Below are 22,576 nucleotides of genomic sequence, written 5' to 3' on the forward strand. Positions count from 1 at the left end.
TGTTCTCGAAACTTTAACAAAAGCCCGTAACGAGCTACTGAGCGTCTCTCCTGCAGAGTCTTCCACTGGAGTTTATCTATCATCTCCGTAACGCTTTCGCGATTACTAAATGATCCTGTAACGAAGCGCGCTGCTCTCCGTTGGATCTTCTCTATCTCTTCTATCAACCCTATCTGGTACGGATCCCACACTGCAGAGCAGTATTCAAGCAGTGGGCGAACAAGCGTACTGTAACCTACTTCCTTTGTTTTCGGCTTGCATTTCCTTAGGATTCTTCCAATGAATCTCAGTCTGGCATCTGCTTTGCCGACGATCAACTTTACATGATCATTCCATTTTAAATCACTCCTAATGCGTACTCCCAGATAATTTATGGAATTAACTGCTTCCAGTTGCTGACCTGCTATTTTGTAGCTAAATGATAAGGGATCTATCTTTCTATGTATACGGAGCACATTACACTTGTATACATTGAGATTCAGTTGCCATTCCCTGCACCATGCGTCAATTCGCTGCAGATCCTCCTGCATTTCAATACAGTTTTCCATTGTTACAACCTCTCGATACACCACAGCATCATCTGCAAAAAGCCTTAGTGAACTTCCGATGTCATCCACCAGGTCATTTATGTATATTGTGAACAGCAACCGTCCCATGACACTCCACTGTGGCACACATTTGAAATCACTCTTACTTCGGAAGACTTCTCTCCATTGAGATTGACATGCTGCGTTCTGTTATCTAGGAACTCCTCAATCCAATCACACAATTTGTCTGATAGTCCATATGCTCTTACTTTGTTCATTAAACGACTGTGGGGAACTGTATCGAACGCCTTGCGGAAGCCAAGAAACACGGCATCTACCTGTGACCCGTGTCTATGGCCCTCTGAGTCTCGTGGACGAATAGCGCGAGCTGGGTTTCACACGACCGTCTTTTTCGAAACCCATGTTGATTCCTACAGAGTAGATTTCTAGTCTCCAGGAAAGTCATTATACTCGAACATAATACGTGTTCCAAAATTCTACGTCATTGTGTGTCCTGTGGTGCAAGCTGCTGTACGATACGGATACCATTTGAGAATGGTTCCAAGCACCCTCCGGGATTTTCAACTGTCACGACACAGTACGCGCACTGCCTGGCAATCGGGAATTGCGCTCAGCGTTGTCAGCCATAGCAACAGGCATTTCATGAACCATCTGTGGTGCAACCTGTAGTCGGCCTCTTCCCGGGGCGACGCCCAGTTCTCCAGTTGGTTCGAACTTCTTCATCACGCACCGCACAGCAGGTGGAGAAAAGGGGACCCTTCCGTAATCCTTTCAAAATGGTTCAAATGGCTCTGAGCACTATGGGAATTAACTTCTGAGGTCATCAGTCCCCTAGAACTTAGCTTAAACCTCATTAACCTAAGTACATCACACACATCCGTGCCCGAGGCAGGATTCGAACCTGCGACCGTAGCGGGCGCGTGGTTCTAGACTGTAGCACCTAGAACCGCTCGGCCACACTTTCCTTTCAGCCGGTGATATTCTCGAAGTGCAGCTGCAGCATTAGTGTTGTTGTGAGAATAGAGCTGCTCGTTTTGCCCGAGCTCATGTTGAGACGTCAACAAGCGTACAGCGACTCCTCAAGTGTGTGAGACTGGGAATCACGGTAACTAATCACGGCGCCTGGTGTCCATAGTTAGAACTGGTCGGTGGCGCTGTGAGCATCGAAATCATGCACATCATACTCCGAAAATTAATGCTACCAAGTTTGGAGCTCGTAGGGTAATTAGTTTTCGTTTTATAGCGTGTTAAATAGGCAAAGTTTAATTATAATCTCCCGGTGCATACAGGGTGTAAGTTTTAAGTTGACAAACCAGAATAGAAAAGTAAGCTTCACACGAAAAAACGTGTAGAATACAAAGTTCCATATTTTCGTAGGGGACATCAGCTGGTGCTAAAATTAGCCCACCACCCGAGCCCACTGGGGGTAGGGTGGAAGCCAAGTTTGAAATTTCAGATGGGAATCCCCAATTTTTATTTCACAATCAGATTCTACATAAAAAATACGTACCTTTTGTCTCAAACATTTGTTTTCATTCTTGGTAGTTGGCGCTGTAATTCAAGAAAATTCATGTTCTCATTTTTGCGTGGAAAATGGTTACGGGTAAATAGCAACTACTTATTTACTTCGTAAATTTTGATTCGGTAAAACTAAAACTCCCCCTCTCTCAACATAGGGTAGGGTTTGAGGGAGAGGAATTAGAGTTTTACGAATGTTGACCCAAATATTAATTTTTCCCCAGATTCGGATTTGGGTCAACATTAGTAAAACTCGAATTACTCTATCCTATGGGGAGAGATGGAGAGTTTCAGTTTTAGCAAATCAAAATTTACGAAGTAAATAAGTATTTTTTATGTATCCCTAAACATTTTCCACGCAAAAATGAGAACATGGATTTTCATAAACTGCAGCGCAAACCATCAAGAATCAAAACAAATTTACACTAATATATATATATATATATATATATATATATATATATATATATATATATATATATATATTGTATTTTTAAAAAAAGGAATATTTGTGCAATTTTTGACTTTACAATTCCTTTAGCAAGTGACACAAATCACTCTTTCTGTCTTCTCAAAATGAAAAAATTCTAGCAGTTATACTACTACATACATGAATTAGTAAACTCTCTAAAAAAACGTTTCTTTTTTATATCAAGATGCCATATCATGTACCATTTTGTAAATGGCCGATGGAAGGCAAACAACTAACTAACAAAACCTTGGCAAGCAATGTGTCACAGTGAGCAAATTCAGGAATCGATATGTCCAGTTTTCAAGTAACTTTGAAAATGAAATGTTCTATAGTCATCGATATTCTGTATTTTGGCTCCTGGTATTTATACTCGGAGAAAACGTTCAACAGCAGATGCCAATGTCCATTGATATGACTGCCATCACAGCTGTCTGCCTACAAAACTTACGCACGAGAGCTACTGCCATTTGACTTTGGTTGATTGTCCGACCCTTTAGTCATATGAAAGCTAATAACTGCCGAGGTACACACAGTGTTCCGCTGTCCCAACTATGACACGAAGAGATTGCCATAGTGAAATTTGCGAGCGGCCGTAGCAGTGCGTGTCGTTTAACCCGCCACTGTTTGTCAATGAACAGAGGCAGCACCTGCGTGCAGTGCTGCCACCACATCACAAAATCTCTCTCTCTCTCTCTCTCTCTCTCTCTCTCCCTCTCTCTCCATCTCCATCTCTGTCCTTTTCTGCAATCTAAATGCTACCTCCCAGCTGCTCTTTAACTCTCGTTTTTCATTCGCAATTACTCCCTCATTCACTCGGCAATCACGGACAATTTTGTCGATACATCATGGTCTTTGTGCGGCTGTCCTGCGCAGAACACTCGGTTCATTTTTCGTGCTGTATTGTTGCTGTGCTGCAGTGGTGCCACACTTTCTGGAGTAACTGAGAAAGAGAGAAATAGAGAAAAGAGCAGATAGACGAAGAAGTGTGCTAACAAAGGACCAAAATGACAACGTCGTGACAGTCCAATTAATTAGATCCCAGCAGCGGCCTGGAAGCTGGCAAGGAGGAACTTAGCCATTCTTCTGAAACTTTTGTAAAGAGGTGAGCGCCGTAAATCAGACGAATGGAAGCTTACTTTTAACTCACAGAAGAAATAATGGAATCTTATAGCGTCATGGAATCAACCAGGAAAAGGGCGCAGTCGTCGGACATGAAGAAGGTATTGATCATTGTAATGAAGTTAGTACATACGTGAGCATACTGAATAAAAAAGATTATACTTCCAGGAGACATGACGGTAAAATTGTGCAATGCCGCCACTGTCTTGATTCGCCGACAAAGAGAGTCCACATCTCTAGGTGAAGCCACTCACTGACAATTAGATCTCGCGGCAGATCAATAAAAAAGGCGGTGACGATGCATGGCGCATATCACCCGCTCTTCTTAAAGGTCTGTGGGACTTACATCGCCGGCCGCTGGTGGCCGAGCGGTTCTGGCGCTACAGTCTGGAACCGCGCGACCGCTACGGCGCAGGTTCGAATCCTGCCTCGGGCATGGATGTGTGTGTTGTCCTTAAGTTAGTTAGGTTTAAGTAGTTCTAAGTTCTAGGGGACTTATGACCTCAGCAGTTGAGTCGCATAGTGCTCAGAGCAATTTGAACCATTTGGACTTACATCGGATGATTTAGCCAGTCAATGTAAGACGCTGCGCCTAAGCATTGGTCAAATCAGGAATGTGTGTTTGCAGCTGTGTCAATACGACTAACGTCATCTTTGATATCAGGAACGCCAACAGTATGTTTGTCATAAAGATGTTTCAGAGATTTCAGTATTTGGTCACCGATAATACTGAAATAAACATCATGGTTGATGTTCACTCTTCTTAATTGGCCATAGGATATGCATTATGTTTGTTCTAAACTACGAGATCCACAATAAAATTACTGGAAAAATTTAAAAACTTTATAGCAGCTCGCGTATGATAAGCTTTACGTCATCGCGTATGAAGTGTTCGATATTTTGTTACGCAGAAGGTACATACACTGTATGGGAAGTCAGTTCTTCGCGTCACTTCCGTGTAACTACTTGCAATACTCACGTAAAGAATTGTGACTGGACAACTGTTTTTAACAACCCGTTAGTGAGCTGATTGTATTTTCGATCAGTTGGTTTTCGCTCGAATAAAACTATTGAGGGCAACTAATCTCTGCTACCATGTCAGCTATAAGGATTTTCTTTCATTCACTTTCTGGGTCTGAGTGGTTTCTCTCCGTGTGAGACATCCGACGAACCCAAGTACCTGTCAGTTACGGCAGCTGTACAAGGTAATTCACCGGCCCCTACCGATGTCGTTTTATGTAACCCGCACAACGTCTGTATCAGGAACGGTATCCACACAAGCGACAGCCACAACATAATCGATGTACGTTCCCTCTCAGATCTTTGGGCGACTGTTACTCGGAAACGGGATCGTATTGTAGAAAAAGCAAGCTAGGATTGGCCATTAGTTGGTTGGTTCAAATGGCTCTGAGCACTATGGGACTCAACTTCAGAGGTCATCAGTCACCTAGAACTTGGAACTACCTAACTAACCTAAGGACATCACACACATCCATGCCCGCGGCAGGATTCGAAACTGTGACCGTAGCGGTCGCGCGGTTCCAGATCGTAGCGCCTAGAACCGCTCGGCCACACCAGCCGGCCACCATGAGTTGCACAGCACTTTTGGACCACGATATACCTTACTTCTGCCATACTTATCCAAGTGCCACCAATCTTTGTGTAACTAGCACAGCAGTCATCGAGGTTTTGGATGTCTCTGTAAGTTAATTCCATTTATAGTACTTAGTCTTTCGTAAGTGGGCCAGAAACATTGTTTTATAGCGTTTCACCATCAGAAACAAGGAAATTATCAATAGATGTCAAAATGAAATGTCTGGAAGTAACGGATTTCTGGAATATAACACACTGAGAAGATTAATATATGACTCTCCGTGTTAATGTGCTGAAGTACACTCAAGAACATAAATTAGGGATAATTGCAGAATGCGGAGCCACACAACGTGGCACTGCACAAAACCGGCGCTAATAGCATAGACACATAGGGAACACATACGACACGGATCTGTAAGTCCACGGTATTGGTGATAAGTTCAGAAAACTGTCCCGAAACACATGTGCTACAAAAAGTCAATGTTTCCTGCACATGTACCCCGACATCAATATGGGATATGATCACCATGCACACGTACACAGGCCGCACAACGTGTTGGCATACCCTGGATCAAGTGGTCGAGCAGCTGCTGGGCTATAGCCTCCCATTATTGCACCAGTGCCTATCGGAACTCCTGAAGTGTCGAAGGGGTTTGAAGACGTGCAGCGATACGTCTGCCGAGAGCATTCCAGATGTGCTAGATGGGGTTTAGGTCTACAGAACAGGCAGGCCACTCCATTCGCCTGATACCTTCTGTTTCAAGGTACCCCTCTACGATGGCAGCTCGGTGGGGCCATGCGTTATGATCCATCAGGAGGAAGGTGGGACCCACTGCAATCCTGAAAAGGCGGACATACTGTTGCAAAATTATCACCCGGTACACATGATACCCGGCGAGAATAACTGTTCAGACTATACCTGGACTCGTCCGTGAACATAACCTGGAATCACTGTTCCAGTGACCATGTACTGTGTTCTTGACACCTGGCTTTACGAGCTCTTCTGTGACCGGGGGTCAGTGGAGTGCACCTTGCAGGTCTCTGGGCGAATAAACCATGTCTGTTCAGTCTTCTGTAGACTGTGTGTCAGGAGACAACTGTTCCAGTGGGTGCGGTAAGGTCACGTGCAAGGCTGCCTGCCGTACTACGTGGCCGTCTGTGGTGAGCTATCGGTCTTCTTGTGGTGTAGTACACTGCGGACGTCCCGTACTGTAGGGCCTGGACACGTTTCCTGCCTGCTGGAATCGCTGCCATAATCTTGAGATAATGACTTTGTGGCACATGGAGGGCCCGTGCTACGAGCTGCTGTGTTTTTCACCACCCATTCGCTCTAGTATTCTATCACTCAGAACGTCACCAATATGAGTGCTTTGAGCCATTTTCAACACACAGTTACCATTAGCGCGTCTGAAAACGTCTGCACACTTATTCGCTGCTCCGTACTCTGACGTGCAGCAACACACCTCTGCTGCCAGCGCCACTGTGCGACCGCCGCAGATCAAATGCCCCGCATGCTCATACCCCGAGGTGATTTAAACCTGCAAACCGCCCAGCAGAGCGTTGTTTCACCATGTATCAGCGTTATCCTTAATTTGTGAGCAACAGTGTAGTTTCACAAACAAAATTTGTATAATTGGTCTAAGACATCTATGTACACTTCACACCTCCAGAGCGAAATGGCCAAGAGCATTCTTCTGTTACATGGAACTGCATCGGTATGGGTAGCCGATTCGACCTGTATGAACGTTCCTGCTGACTCTCCAGCAGGTTTGAGTGTCTTTTCTTACACACTTATTCAGACTTTTTGGTTATGTGTGAAACATGACTATGTGAGACACAACAGTTTTTAGAGAGAAATAATTTTATTTTAAGAGTAGGAAGATATAAACAACATATTTCTATAAATGAAGAATATACAAAATTTATGTATTTGTTTTCTAAAGTAGGAGCTTTTCGTACTTCTGGCATTAAATATCAAATTTTGGTTGGCTTGGTGCTACATTGTAAATTTATGGTGCAATAAATAAACAATTACGTTATTATTTTATATTTATTGAAGTTCTGTGTGTCACTTCCCAACAGTTTGCACCCACCACTTATGATTGACTTTTGATATGTGCTGAGGAGACGAGAATGGAGAGCATATGTGATACATCTGTTTTAAATTGTTTTTTGACTCGATCACTTACTTTCATAGCGTATGCAACTATTTTTAGTAAGTGATGTTCCGCTAAAATATTTTACATCTTTTTTAATGTTCTTTGGATTCTTAACAAGCCCAGCATTCGTGTAGGCGACTGTGGGGAAACTGCATTAAGAATCACATACTGGCTGACAGAACCAATAGGAAGACTATAGACTGGTTTCACGTAATTGTAACACACGACTTTATTGAACGTATCGTCACCGATCCACTCTTGAACAGAGCGTGGCAGAAAAATAAACACACAAAGCTCTTAGTAAGAGCTCTGATTCCTTTTATGTTACCTCGATGGTCGTCTTCACTATGCATGAGGGAAGAAATACAACGTTCTTGTTTTTGGTGGGGAAAGCTATTGGGGAAACTTCATAAAAATATTTCGTCACAATGACAGACATGTTACTTTTGATAATTTCTATTCTGAGTCATCAACTTATCATACCCGTGAGACTCCCTCCCTTTTCAAGTCATAACACCAAATGTTATTGCTCATGGTGGTTGCTACTTTTTGTACCATTCAAATACTTGTCTGAATCACTCTTTACATCGTTTTCTTGTTATCTTTATTAGGTTATTAAAGACGGAAAATATCTAAAAACAGCCTAAAAGGGCTGAAGTGATTGTCTCCTTTCTTTGCGCACCATTCAGCTATCTTGTCTAAATCAGAGTCACAACCGTTTTTTTAGCATCTTTATTATCTTTTACAGACGGAATGATGTTCGAACAGTCTGAGAGGGCTGCTCCAATTGTTTTGTAACTGGTGTGTACAAATAAAGAACAGTAAAGAGCCTCGCACATGTCCTTTGTCAATTTCAGACGTGTTATCGAAAATGTCCTGAATTATATGAATTAGAATTATTACGACTTACTGAAATACAATTTCTGTACCATAACGTTTCTATCACTTTTGAAATGCATCCTGTGAGCGTGTCGTAGTTAGCGTTGACAGGAGTCATGTATAATTTCGGTATATCGATTGTGAGCGAGCAGCGATGTTGCCAGCTGTATCGCACAAGTTAAGCTAACATCGCTGATGTGCGCGAGGCCACAATGGAGCAGTCAATGTTACGATTTGGTAGAGTGAGTCAGTCGAAGTTGAGCTGTGTTAGAGTCAGGCTGATAATGTTAAGCATTGTTATAGTGAGTAAGCTATGGCCATACTATGATTCAAATTTAATGTCTCCATTTATCATTTTGTTCAATCAACGTGATTATGAACCTGATTTGTGAAGGAATAAATCTAATGGAATATTAGGTTAATACAATAATGACGTCTCTACTTTTTCACTATTGCTGCGCCAACGAATTAACTTGGTTATTGTGCTGAAAGTTGTTGGATTTGAGAGGTAGGAAAGTGTATTGTTTGGATGTTGAGAAGTTCGTTAAATTTAAAATCTGCCTTGAGCACTTTTTCTCAATATACAAAAAACATAGTGATGTCATTTCTACGAATTTTCATTTTTTACCAACCTTTCTCTTACAATTCTTTTTAATAGATCGTTCGATAAAGTATGTTCGATAAACAGTTAGGTTTGCAATTTACAGAGAACACATTGCTCCTCTCGAGTGTCTCTGTGTAGATATAGTAATTAATAGGTTTAGCATAGCGGCGCACTAGACGAAGGAGTACTGAAACGCGTTATCCAGACATGCGTAGAATGCATGTAAGGGGAAAGGATTATAATTTTTTTATTTATTCAGTCAATGCCAATTTATGTTATTCAGAGACAGTTTTTGTGATCAAATTTTGCAAAGCCGATTGCTCTAGGTTTCATGTTCAATTTAATTATTCTGGCAGTTTATGCTGTTCAAAATTCTTGCAGTCAGATTCCTAACTTGTACACTATGAAATTCTTTCCTTTGCATTATGGCGATTAATTAATTTTACAGTGTAGATTGGGTTTCACATTATGACAGTACAAGTTTCAATACGACGGTTCATTTATTATTACAGCTCAGCCTTACAATCAGAAATAGAGTACTTCAGGCTATAATTTTTATTTATTTAGATAACTTTCAATATTTTTATTCATTTAGACAACTTTCAGCGTGTTTAGTACCCTCTGCATTTCCACTTCAGTCTCCTCCTCGGTATTAAGTCTTTGCCGCGTCAGCCTCATATTCGTTCTGCGGTAAAGCAGTAAATGACGAGAAACCAAGCCAGGTCAGTACGGCATCTTGCGAACATCGTTTTTTAAACAAAAATTCTCGTGCAACGAAGGCAGTGCGTCGTCGTTCATTGTCATGGTGCCGTACTCAACCAATCGCACGTTATCTCCTTAAGTCCTACCTCAGACGTCTTACAACATCGTGACAGAACTCATTAGAGACTGCCTGACCAGAAGGAACCAACTCTTCATGAACAATCCAGTAAATAATGTATATGAATAATAGAATAGATACGAACTTCTACAATGTTATTGCCTAAGGCTACGTTATCGACGACGTTTCTTGCGATGAAAGGATGCGTATGTGGTACATGCATGATAATGCACCGGTACGCTTTCATGCGGCTGTTCACGATTGCGTACCACGAATGTTCGGCATTAAGTGTACCGGTCGTTGCTTCCCAATACCATTGTTTCGTAAGTGTCCACCTTGAATGATATATCCCAGACCTGTTGACAGCATCGATGAACTCCAGGGACGCACTTGGAACTCGCCTGGAATTTCTTAAGCCGGCCGAAGTGGCCGAGCGGTTCTAGGTGCTACAGTCTGGAACCGTGCGACCGTTACGGTCGCAGGTTCGAATCGTGCCTCTGGCATGGATGTGTGTGATGTCCTCGGTTAGTTAGGTTTAAGTTCTAGGGGACTGATGACCAAAGAAGATAAGTCCCATAGTGCTCAGAGCCATTTGAATCATTTTTTTTTTTTTTTTTTTGAATTTCTGAACATGTGCGGGCATATATGAGGTTACGGCGAGAAGAACTTGTAATTCATTGTCACAGTACGTCACATAGTGGAAACCATTCGTATCTGGACCTACTTTTATTAGACCTATTTTTTGTGTCATTACTCTCTATTTTTTTCCTTTCGTTTGTTCATATAACAGTCAAACATTTTGAACACGTACACTCAACAGCAAAAAATTGGCCACTATAGACAAGACGGGAAAAAACTGGACAATTTGGCAATAGCGGCGTAAAAACTGGGAGCTCCAGCCAACTCGGGGTTTTGACTATCTAACGTTCCAATTGGACAGAATTTGGTATGATATTCCTCAAGAAGCCGAATAACTGCTAGCATAAGGGCCGGAGGTGGTCCGATGCGTCATGGGCTTGCTCAGTTTGTGTCGCTGTGTGTTTTGGATGAATCATACAATTTTTCGAAAATTGTAATCTTTTGCTTGTCTGTACATCTATAGGCACCCAGCCAGATTATGCCTTCGCCGTGAGTCTTTCATTTCTCTTAAAAGTGTATAAAGAGTGTTCCCCCTATGCGTCGTCAGCACTACTTCCCGTGAGGTTTAATAGATTCCTGGCATTGCCCTGATGTGACTGGAGGCATGTTGAATGCGATCCATTAATTCCCCTCCGTTACTATGAGGTTCGCGTCCGAGTGGGTGAACTAGAACCTTGAAGAACCTCCACAGGACAATTTAACAATGGCGTCGTAAAAACCTGGCCCTCCTAAAACTCGGGATTGGACAGAATTTGGCACGATATTCCTCAGGAAGACCTCCATCAAGCCGAATCCGTCTGGTGTTGTGAGGTCTGGTGATCGCGGGGGCCATGTCGAACAAGATCCTCTGCTAATTACCCGGCCGTCGAAGAGTTCATTTAAATATCCGCGCACAGCACGACTGTTTTGTGAGGGCGCCCCATCATACTGCAATCACATGCGTAACCGTATATCCAGGGGAACTTCTTCCAGCATGCCGGGTAGATTTTCTTGAAAAAAGTGAAGGTAATTTGCGCCGGTAAGTTGAGGAGCAGATATAGACTCAGATCACAATATAGTAGTGATGAAGAGTAGGCTGAAGTTCAAAACATTAGTCAGGAAGAATCAATACGCAAAGAAGTGGGATACGGAAGTTCTAAGGAATGACGAGATACGTTTGAAGTTCTCTAACGCTATAGATACCGCAATAAGGAATAGCGCAATAGGCAGTACAGTTGAAGAGGAATGGACGTCTCTAAAAAGTGCCATCACAGAAGTTGGGAAGGAAAACATAGGTACAAAGAAGGTAGCTGCGAAGAAACCATGGGTAACAGAAGAAATACTTCAGTTGATTGTTGAAAGGAGGAAGTACAAACATGTTCCGGGAAAATCAGCAATACAGAAATACAACTCGCTGAGGAATGAAATAAATAGGGAGTGCAGGGAAGCTAAGGCGAAATGGCTGCAGGAAAAATGTGAAGACATCGAGAAAGATATGATTGTCGAAAGCACAGACTCAGCATACAGGAAAGTCAAAACAACCTTTGATGACATTAAAAGTAACGGTGGTAACATTAAGAGTGCAACGGGAATCCCACTATTAAATGCAGAGGAGAGAGCAGATAGGTGGAAAGAATACATTGAAAGCCTCTATGAGGGTGAAGATTTGTCTGATGTGATAGAAGAAGAAACAGTAGTAGATTTAGAAGAGATAGGGGATCCAGTATTACAATCGGAATTTAAAAGAGCTTTGGAGGTCAAATAAGGCAGAAGGGATAGATAACATTTCATCAGAATTTCTAAAATCATTGGGGGAAGTGGCAACAAAACGACTATTCACGTTGGTGTGTAGAATATATGAGTCTGGCGACATACCATCTGACTTTCGGAAAAGCATCGCCCGCACCTCGTGGTCGTGCGGTAGCGTTCTCGCTTCCCACGCCCGGGTTCCCGGGTTCGATTCCCGGCGGGGTCAGGGATTTTCTCTGCCTCGTGATGGCTGGGTGTTGTGTGATGTCCTTAGGTTAGTTAGGTTTAAGTAATTCTAAGTTCTAGGGGACTGATGACCATAGCTGTTAAGTTCCATAGTGCTCAGAGCCATTTGAACCATTTTGAAAAGCATCATCCACACAATTCCGAAGACGGCGAGGGCTGACAAGTGCGAGAATTATCGCACAATCAGCTTAACAGCTCATGCATCGAAGCTGCTTACAAGGATAATATACAGAATAATGGAAAATTGAGAATGCGCTAGGTGACGATCAGTTTGGCTTTAGGAAAAGTAAAGGGACGAGAGAGGCAATTCTGACGTAACGGCTAGTAATGGAAGCAAGGCTAAAGAAAAATCAGGATATTTTCATAGGATTTGTCGACCTGGAAAAAGCGTTCGACAATATAAAATGGTGCAAGCAGTTCGAGATTCTGAAAAAATTAGGGGTAAGCTATAGGGAGAGACGGGTCATATACAATATGTACAACAACCAAGAGGGAATAACAAGAGTGGACGATCAAGAACGAAGTGCTCGTATTAAGAAGGGTGGAAGACAAGGCTGTAGCCTTTCGCCCCTACTCTTCAATCTGTACATCGAGGAAGCAATGATGGAAATAAAAGAAAGGTTCAGGAGTGGAATTGAAATACAAGGTGAAAGGATATCAATGAAACGATTCGCTGATGGCATTGCTATCCTGAGTGAAAGTGAAGAAGAATTAAATGATCTGCTGATCGGAATGAACAGTCTAATGAGTACGCAGTATGGTTTGAGAGTAAATCGGAGGATGTACGTCTGGAGTACAGGATTGTATGGTAGTGAAACATGGACTGTGGGAAAACCGGAAGAGAATCGAAGCATTTGAGATGTGGTGCTATAGACGAATGTTGAAAATTAGGTTGACTGATAAAGTAAGGAATGAGGAGGTTCTACGCAGAATCGGAGAGGAAAGGAATATGTGGAAAACACTGATAAGGAGATGGGACAGGATGATAGGACATCTGCTAAGACATGAGGGAATGACTTCCATGGTACTAGAGGGAGCTGTAGAGCGCAAAAACTGTAGAGGAAGACAGAGATTGGAATACGTCAAGCAAATAATTGAGGACGTAGGCTGCAAGTGCTACTCTGAGATGACGAGGTTAGCACAGGAAAGGAATTCGTGGCGGGCCACATCAAACCATTCAGTAGACTGATGACCAAAAAAAAAAAAAAGTTGAGGTGTTACACGGACCGCCCCAGTCAGACGGTCAGAAGGTCACCCATAAAGTCTGCCGAAATGTTGAGTGAAAATTGCTCCCGGTGTCCGTGGACATAAGTGATGTGAGGACATCCCCTTGCCGAGTAATGAACGTTTCGATTGTTGTGAAGACCATCCCGATGAAACGTACACTCGTCGGTAAACAATCAATGGCAGGAAAGGCGGGATCTCGGGCAACACGTCGCAGAAACCACCGGCAAAACCCTGCATTGTGTTCATAGACCGCCACAGGATTTAGTTTTGGACAGGGTGGAAACTAAATGGATGCTGGCCGTCATCCGTCCTACGGGCCCGGATTCGATTCCCGTCTGAGTCGGGCATTTTCTCCGCTGAGGGACTCGGTGTTGTGTTGTCTTCATCATTTCATCACTATCAGGCGCGCAGGTCGCCTAATGGGGCATCGAATGTAATAAGACCTGCACCAAGGCGGTCGAACCTGCCCTGTAAGGGACCTCCCGGCCATTGACGCCAAACGCTTATTTCCCTTTCCATCCCTCAAAACGTTCCAGACCCCCACGTCGTGTACAACCGCTCGAGTACTTGTCGCAGGTGACTCCTCGAAGCACTCGAGAACAGTTTCTTCAAATACAGCATCCCGTCGTGTTCGAGATCTTACAACATAACCATGATATGCCGCTAGCAACCCTGTTTCACCAAGTCACCGGTGAATTGCGTAAATGTTTGCGGGTGTGGATGGCGTCTTGCTGGGTACCTTTCCTGATACAACCGTCGAGCTCCATGCGCATTACCGTCCGATAGTCCAAAAACAAAATCCATATCTCGTTGTTCTTCAAGCGAATACTGTGCCATCATCCTTACTGTATGACTAAACCGCAGGTGACGTGTGTGTGCTCGTAAGAGACGTGAGGTGGAGATAAACAGCAGTGGCGGGGCAAGGGACGTTTGTATATGTGAACCGACAACCATAGCGCTGCCCGTCAACCGACGAACGGCAACAGGGCAATTCCACGGCCAATCAGAGCGCGTAGTGCCAGGTTTCCGTAGTTTAAAAATTGTGCGCAGTCGACCTACACAACATTAGTAATTTTGGTTCCTACTGCCATCAGCTATCCAGGGTCAGAATGTCGTGAGACAATTTTTCTCTACCCTGAATACATATACATATAAGGATATAAGAAAATTCTTTAACAGACTTGTAACACCTAAGTGTTCTGCGGATAAAATGGCGTCTCTCCTACTTATTTTGTAGATGATTCTTGAAATTTACGACGCTCCCTACGATATTTATTTCAATCGACTACCTCTAGATACATGTCATTTACCACAAAATACAAATTCAGTAGAATTCCCGCGGTACACATGTAGAGGACCTCACACATCTTACTGTTTATAATCAATCGCTACATTTGCAACAATCAGATATGTTGTTCGAATCAGTTTTTACGTTGTTTAGTTATTCACTTGACTTAATTAGGCGATTAATGACGGAATTATCTGGAAACAGTCAAAGAGGGCTGCCCTGACTGCCTCATGGTGCGTTTATTGGTGTGTCTAGGAATCTTGCATATTCGGTTCGCTAGACAATCAAACAAATCTTAATGAATGATAATTTGTTGAAACCCTCAGCTGCTGATAGGTTTTGTTGGTATACCTCAATGGCGACAGCTGAGAATGTGTGACCCGTCTGGGACTCGAACCCGGGATCTCCTGCTTACATGACAGACGCTCTATCAAACTGAGCCACCGAGGACACAGATGAATAGCGCGACCGCAGGGACTTATCCCTTGCACGTTTCCCGTGAGACCCACATTCCCAACAGTCCACACTCTACATACGTAATGTTCGGAATAGATATTTGCCCATCCACTCATTACTCGCGCACACTAAGGTGACGATTCCCGTAAGAGTGCGGCCAACTTGTGCGCATTCGCACAGACGAAGGTCAATGGCCGGGCAGCCATTTAACTACATATGAAGACACTAACTGTTCTAGAAAGAACAGATACCATTGATAACTGTGCAGCTTCTCTAGAGTAAATGATAATTAACTGAAACCCTCAGCTGTTGACAGGTGTTGTTGATATACCTCGATAGGGACAGCTGAAAATGTGTACCCCGACCGGTACTCGAAACCGGGATCTCCTTTTTACATGGCGGACGCTCTGTCCATCTGAGCCACCGAGGACACAGATGAATAGCGCGAACGCAGCGATTTATTCCTTGCAGGCTTAATGAGTTTTATCACGACAGGACAGATGCAAATACTTAACTTTGCTAGGTGCGTCGTAAGCAAAGGGCGATATACAACACAATGAGTCTTCTTCAGAATAGACAAAAAGAAGTCAGTGCTAGGTAGAGATAGCTAATGACAGAGGCCATGATGCGTAGGCTGACGAAGTGACTAACGTTGACGCTGCTATCAAAGTGGACCGTCACCGTTCGGCCGCGGCGCTTACGTCCTCTTCACATGCCGCGTTGTCGTCCTGGAGAGGGGTGGGTCAGTGTGCGATTGGCTGATCTCTTCTCGCAGCCTCCTCTTCTCTGTCGTTCCCAAACCACGTGTCGGCGCTGACTCTACGCCGTAACATTCATGCAGATAAGAAAAAATAAACGGCCTGTGACACATGGCTCTGAGCACTATGGGACTCAACAGCTATGGTCATCAGTCCCATAGAACTTAGAAGTACTTAAACCTAACTAACCTAAGGACAGCACAAAACACCCAGCCATCACGAGGCAGAGAAAATCCCTGACCCCGCCGGGAATCGAACCCGGGAACCCGGGCGTGGGAAGCGAGAACGCTACCGCACGACCACGAGATGCGGGCGCCTATGACACATCCTTGGACAACATCAGATAAACGAAGTGGTGCGCAAACGTTCACAAATTATGAAAATTAAAATTATTAGCTCATTCTTAGATGTTATTTCTGCGTCATTTCGTTCGAAGTTGCTCCCTTCTCTTTGAGGCCCAATTTCGAATTCAACGACTCCGAAAGCCACAGATTTATGCCACCTTGTGGCTGTCTTTATTTAACTGATCGAATGATATTGAATATGATCCGATCCCACCATGCGGTGGCCCTTCAGCTAAGCCACACATCGGTGGGTCTAGACGACAGAGGAAACTTGATATTAATGTACAAATTTGTCAGTTAAGTTTATCGAGTTGTCTCTAACCAGTCCGTGATTATTATCAATGGAATCGCGTCTAATTATCGTGTATTAATCTGTGCTTACAAGGCGAAGGCCTCAGACACGGCCAACCGATTCGGCTCGAATTTGTCAGATCGCTTATGTACAACCTAAAATGAAGGACTCTAAGATATTTTGGGTCAACACTCCCGCGTTTTTGAGAAAATCACCCCAAAAGTTACGGCGAGTAATCGACTCAAAATTGGACGGATCGATAGATAATTGTAAATAGAACATTTTCCATCATCACGTATGGGGTCCACAAATGCATACTTTTCCTGAAATCGAGGAGAGAAACTTTTACAACTGCCCCTTCTGTACCCACATGGTAAACGCTTTCCGCCGACAGAGCCGATAGCGGAACGGCCACGTTAACTGGCTGGGATTCGGAAAACCCGCGTTCGAATCTCGAAGAAACCTAGCGGATGTTATTCTTATCGTTTGTATTTATCTCAATTGATAGGGATACGAGGGTTAATAAGGTACGTAAATCAATAAGGAATGATAATAATAAGGTAGGGAAACTAATTTCCCAAACGAAGTAAATAAAGTATTAAACTTTTAAGCCTTGTCACATGACAACAACTTCGAGTAAGAGTGCTGCGAATTCCTCATGAGGGATCACACATAGCCAACCACGCGACGCTTGTTTACAGCGAGGCACGGGACAATGCACGCGGGGAAAGTTATGTTGTCCCGTATGTCTCTTCGTCATATCATAGTTGTGAACCTGGAAGAGTGAAGGTGTCCAGCACGAGTCTTATAGAAGTCAATCGGAAAGAGTTGTTTTCCGTCATTAGGCTTCCGCGAACCTCGCGGATACATGTAGTGATTTTTCCATCGTTAATGCGCCGAATTAAATACGTTTTGTGAATGGATACGGTGTTCTTCAGTAAGTAATATATGACGAGTACTGTATGTAGTTTGTAGTAATTAGCTTGTCTGTTTATGCCGTAGTAACTAGTTATTGTTTGTAGTGTCATACCTTTCAGGTGCATAATCTGAATAATGGAGGATGTACACTCTTCGACTAGCGCTGTAATATATTGTTGGGAGCCTGTCACAGACGATGGCAAGAGGGAAGTTACCGACGCTGTGTTTTGGTTTGTAAAAGTGTTGCAAGACAGATGTATTATCAATGCACTACCGGAAGCAGGCAGTTTTGTTTCTCGGCGTTCCAGATTGATAGGAGCGGTTATCGTCGACCGATTTTTGGAGCTGACGAACGAAATGACTTTTGTTGATACTGAAGTACTATACCATGAAGACGAAGCAGAATGTGATTCAGTGGAAGATATCCCGACTAGTGAATCTCAAAATGGTCATAACACTTTGGAAATCTCCACGTCACTGGGGATATGTGCTTCATCTGTTCCCGATGAGTATTACGAACCGGTTACTAAACGATTGAACTACGGCGCTATACCCCTTGAAGTAAAAGTAAAGGTGGTAGCGCTAGCCAGGAATCATCCAAATTGGAACTTACAAACACCGCAAAAGAATGGAGCAACAACAGCCCCGAAAAGGAAGAAGGACTTGAAATTGTGGGAAAGTGATATCGTTAAAGGACTGACAAGCTACAGCAAATACCAGATGATAAATAAGTGATTTTTCCATCGCTAATTCGCCGAATTAAATACGTTTTGTGAATGAATACGGTGTTCTTCCGATTTGTCGAATCTCATTGTAACGAGAATGCAACAACGAGAATACTTGAGGAGTGGGCTGCAGGTGCAGCGCTTCAATATACGGCCAACAAGGGTTTTACGTTTGCTGCGTCATTATCTTTGGCAAGAAATTTCAAATCTGAGTATAAAATTCGTCAACGGCACGTCACTAGATACGTCTCTCATAAGGAGGTACAAAATAGAAGATATACAGAAAGTGGCGGCTCTTTTCAGCACGGAAACGGCGTCACTTATGACCGGTTTTAATCGTCATTACGTGATCAACACGGATCAAACAGGATGCGAGTATCGGGTGAACGTTCGACGCACGTTATCGCATAAGGGAGAAAAACGAACCCTTGTCGCAGTTGGTAGTAAAAACAAACTAACACATTCGTACACGGCGCAGTATACCATCACAGCCTCTGGAAAAATGTCGCTTAAGGTTTTCCTGTGTTTACAAGAAACGAATGTTACATTTGGTCCTCGGGTTATAGAAGAGGTCAACCGTTGAAAAATGTTTACATTAGCTGCTCAAAATCCGGAACATTGACGAATGCGATTTACAGAACATTTCTTGAGGAAGTTTTAAAACCATACGTTTCTGATAACAAGTATTGTCTAGTATTGGATTCCTGGAGTGGACAAATTAATACTACAATATATGACACAATGTTTATAGATGACGAGGGTCAGCCGACGTGCACAGTAAAAGTAATACCGCCAAACTGCACACCGTGTGCCAGACTTGTGATGTTTATTTCTATCGCCATGTTAAAAACTTTATTTTCAGGTATCAGAATTGCAGTGTGCTTCTGGAAACCCGGCGGAAATTGCACAACCGCACGGATGCAATAACTATTCACGGTATAATTCGTAACGAACTTTCAGCACCGATTTTTCAGGCAATGATACCGTATGCGTGGTACGCATCAAAATTAATTCCCGAAAAAGACATTCTTAAATGTAAACCAAGTTTGTTTTCCGGAGATTCTTCGGGAGGAACAGTGTAGCTGTCATACGACTGCATTCATTAGATGTTCTTGGTGCCGTGAGTATATTTGTTTCGAATGGTTAAATGACAAGTACCATCCATCTAGTGGTTGGAAGAAAAATGAGGGCACGTAACAGTGACTGGAAGAGCCATTGAAAAGTGACCTGGAGTAACATTTTAGTTGTTTACTACCCCAAGAGGTTTGAGAAATTTATTTGCCTAACTTATTATTATCATTCCTTATAGATTTACTTACGTTAATAACCCTCCTATTCCTTTAAATTGAGATATGGAAAAATACAAAGGGAAAGAAGAACATCCGTTATGTTTCTTCGAGATTCGAACCCGGGTTCTACAATTCCCCACCAGTTACCTTACCCGTTGCGCTATCTGTGGTGTTGGCGAAATGCGTTTACCATGTGGGTACAGAAGTGGCAGTTGCAAAAGTTTCTTCCTCGACTTCTGGAAAAGTATGCGTTTTCGGACCCCATATCTGATGATGAAAAATGTTCTATTTACAATTATCTATCAATCCCACCAATTTTAAGTCCATTGCTCGTCATAAACTTAAGGGGTGACTTTCTCAAAATATCTTAGAGTCCTTCGTTTTAGGTTGTACACAAACGACCTGCCAAATTTGAGCCGAATCGGTTGGCCGTGTCTGAGGCCTTCTCTTTGTTAGGGGCATGCTTATTATATAATTGAACACACTTTCTCCAAAGCTCTTGACGTTAAAACCCATTCAAGAGCTAAGATCGCACAAATTATTTTTTATTCAAGACAGCAGGTTTCAACATTCTTAGCTGTCGTCTTCAGGTCCGTAAGAAAATTAAATATTTTTTGCAATACAATATATTCATTTACGCTGAACCTTGTTCACAAAATGTCACGTGAATAAAACTCAGCACATTACCAACATCTTTAATCGTTAAGACATTTAAACTCACACTACATCTTGTCCAAAAGGGCATTGTATAGCTCTGTATTGCTCACAGATGCTTGCTATGTGATATAAACTCAAGATGAGAAAATCCAAGCTCTTGATGTTTTTTGACATGAGTTATACATCGTAAAAACGTCTTGGGTTTACACCCTAACGGTATATCAGCGTCGGTTTAAATTTAGGAACATGCGGATGCTTTGTTTTCTCTAATCCAGTCGCCGTCAAATACGTAGTATATAAATCTCTGATATCCAAAGAATTAAGAGGATAGACACATTGCATTGTGCTGAAACACGGTTCCCATCTCGTCTGAAGCGTGGTTTGGACACTAATCTTCCTGGTCTTCTGCCAAATTCCCGTGACAGCATTACCATTTCATTATTACTTAAAACGAAATATGATAAATCTTCAGCGCAACTACAAAAGACCACGATCCAGTTAAAGAGGAAAAAGAAAACAAAAATTAAGGGAGAAGGAAACTTCGTTAAGTCGACGAAAGCGTCGTAGAACGACGAATACCTCGTTTGGAGATCTCCTTTTCGCTGCCAATTACGCAAATAGGTCTCTATGGAGAAAGGGCAATAGTACGAGCGCAGGCGAGGCGAAGGCGTAGACGATGGAGCGGCGAACGAAATTTTATTTCTAAACGACACGACAGGGCGGGCCACCTTCTTTAAGAGACGGGAACTGCACTGCTTCGGCTTTTATGAGCTCCGTAATTGGCCATTATATCGCATTCGACGGCTTCGGTCTCCCGGCTCCCACTGAAAAAATTTTCCCCCGTAGTGAGCTAAGTGAAAAGAGCAGCAAGGAGTTTTTCTGCTGGGTCAGCGGCAGGTTCTGCTGCCCTTGCGGTCCGCTGCGTGCGCCTTGCCTGCGTGTGTGTGTGTGAGTGCGTGTGGCGGGTGTCGATGCGGCAGTAGTAGAGTCAGGGGTCACCCCCCCCCCCCCCCCCCCCGTGGGGGCAGGACTTTATTGTCGCAAAACTCGGCACCAGATCCGCCGCTAAGCCGTTTATAAAGTTGGGCCAGTTTAATACGGACCGCGCCGCACCGCTCGGTAACAAGCCCGCTCGTTAACCACTTGTGCTCCGAAATTAATGGTTACGACAGCTGCGGATTTGTACTCCAATAATACGTCAAATTAAGAAAATTACCTCGCACTCGGCTGACGAAGGTTGCTATCTCCAAAATAATCGTAACACGAGCGGCGTTCAATAAGTAATGGTGCCTATTTTTTTCTGTAAACAGGTTGGTTTCATTCAGGATTCTAATACATAAAATATTCCCTAGTATTTTTGTTACAAAGCAGTATTTTTTAGCATAATCTCCGTTCAATGCGACGGCCTTATTCCACTTTACTGGCGCTACAGTCTGGAACCGCGCGACCGCTACGGTCGCAGGTTCGAATCCTGCCCCAGGCATGGATGTGTGTGATGTCCTTAGGTAGGTTAGGTTTAAGTAGTTCTAAGTTCTAGGGGACTGATGACCTCAGAAGTTAAGTCCCATAGTGCTCAGAGCCATTTGAACCATTTTTCAACCACCTTACTGGGAAGGCCGCATGGTACCATTCCACTGGTCGACGTCGAAGGCAACACCTTGCTGCACCATCCGGTCATCACCGTGCTGCTGCCCGCAGACTGTAGCCTTCATTGGACCAGACATGTGGAAGTAGGAAGGAGCGAAATCCGTTGTTACTCATCACTCGTTTTCTTGCTATTCATTCAAAAAATGGTTCAAATGGCTCTGAGCACTATGGGACTCAACTTCGGAGGTCATTAGTCCCCTAGAACTTAGTACTAGTTAAACCTAACTAACCTAAGTACATCACAAACATACATGCCTGAGGCAGGATTCGAACCTGCGACCGTAGCAGTCTTGCGGTTCCAGACTACAGCGCCTTTAACCGGACGGCCACTTCGGCCGGCGCTATTCATTCACTGGCAGCCTACGGAGGGCTTCTTACTTTCACTAGCAATAGCTTCTTTTATTATTATTTCTTTTGTTCCAGCCAGCTATGATGGAATATCCCGTCCACATTCGCTCTTATTTTTCTTTGGAGACGTAACCTTCTCTGAATAGTTCTGCCTGTTATTTGAAATAGATTTAGGCCCGTCTAAATTTTAGGAACAATTGCTTTACTGATCGGATTTATAAGGTCGCAATGGTATTCTATGGGCAGTCAGAGAAAGCTACGTACCGTTAACTAAACTTAAGCCAAGCACTTTGAATTTTAGG

Source organism: Schistocerca nitens, chromosome 10 (genome assembly GCF_023898315.1).
Source record: "Schistocerca nitens isolate TAMUIC-IGC-003100 chromosome 10, iqSchNite1.1, whole genome shotgun sequence".
In the NCBI taxonomy this organism is placed as follows: domain Eukaryota; kingdom Metazoa; phylum Arthropoda; class Insecta; order Orthoptera; family Acrididae; genus Schistocerca; species Schistocerca nitens.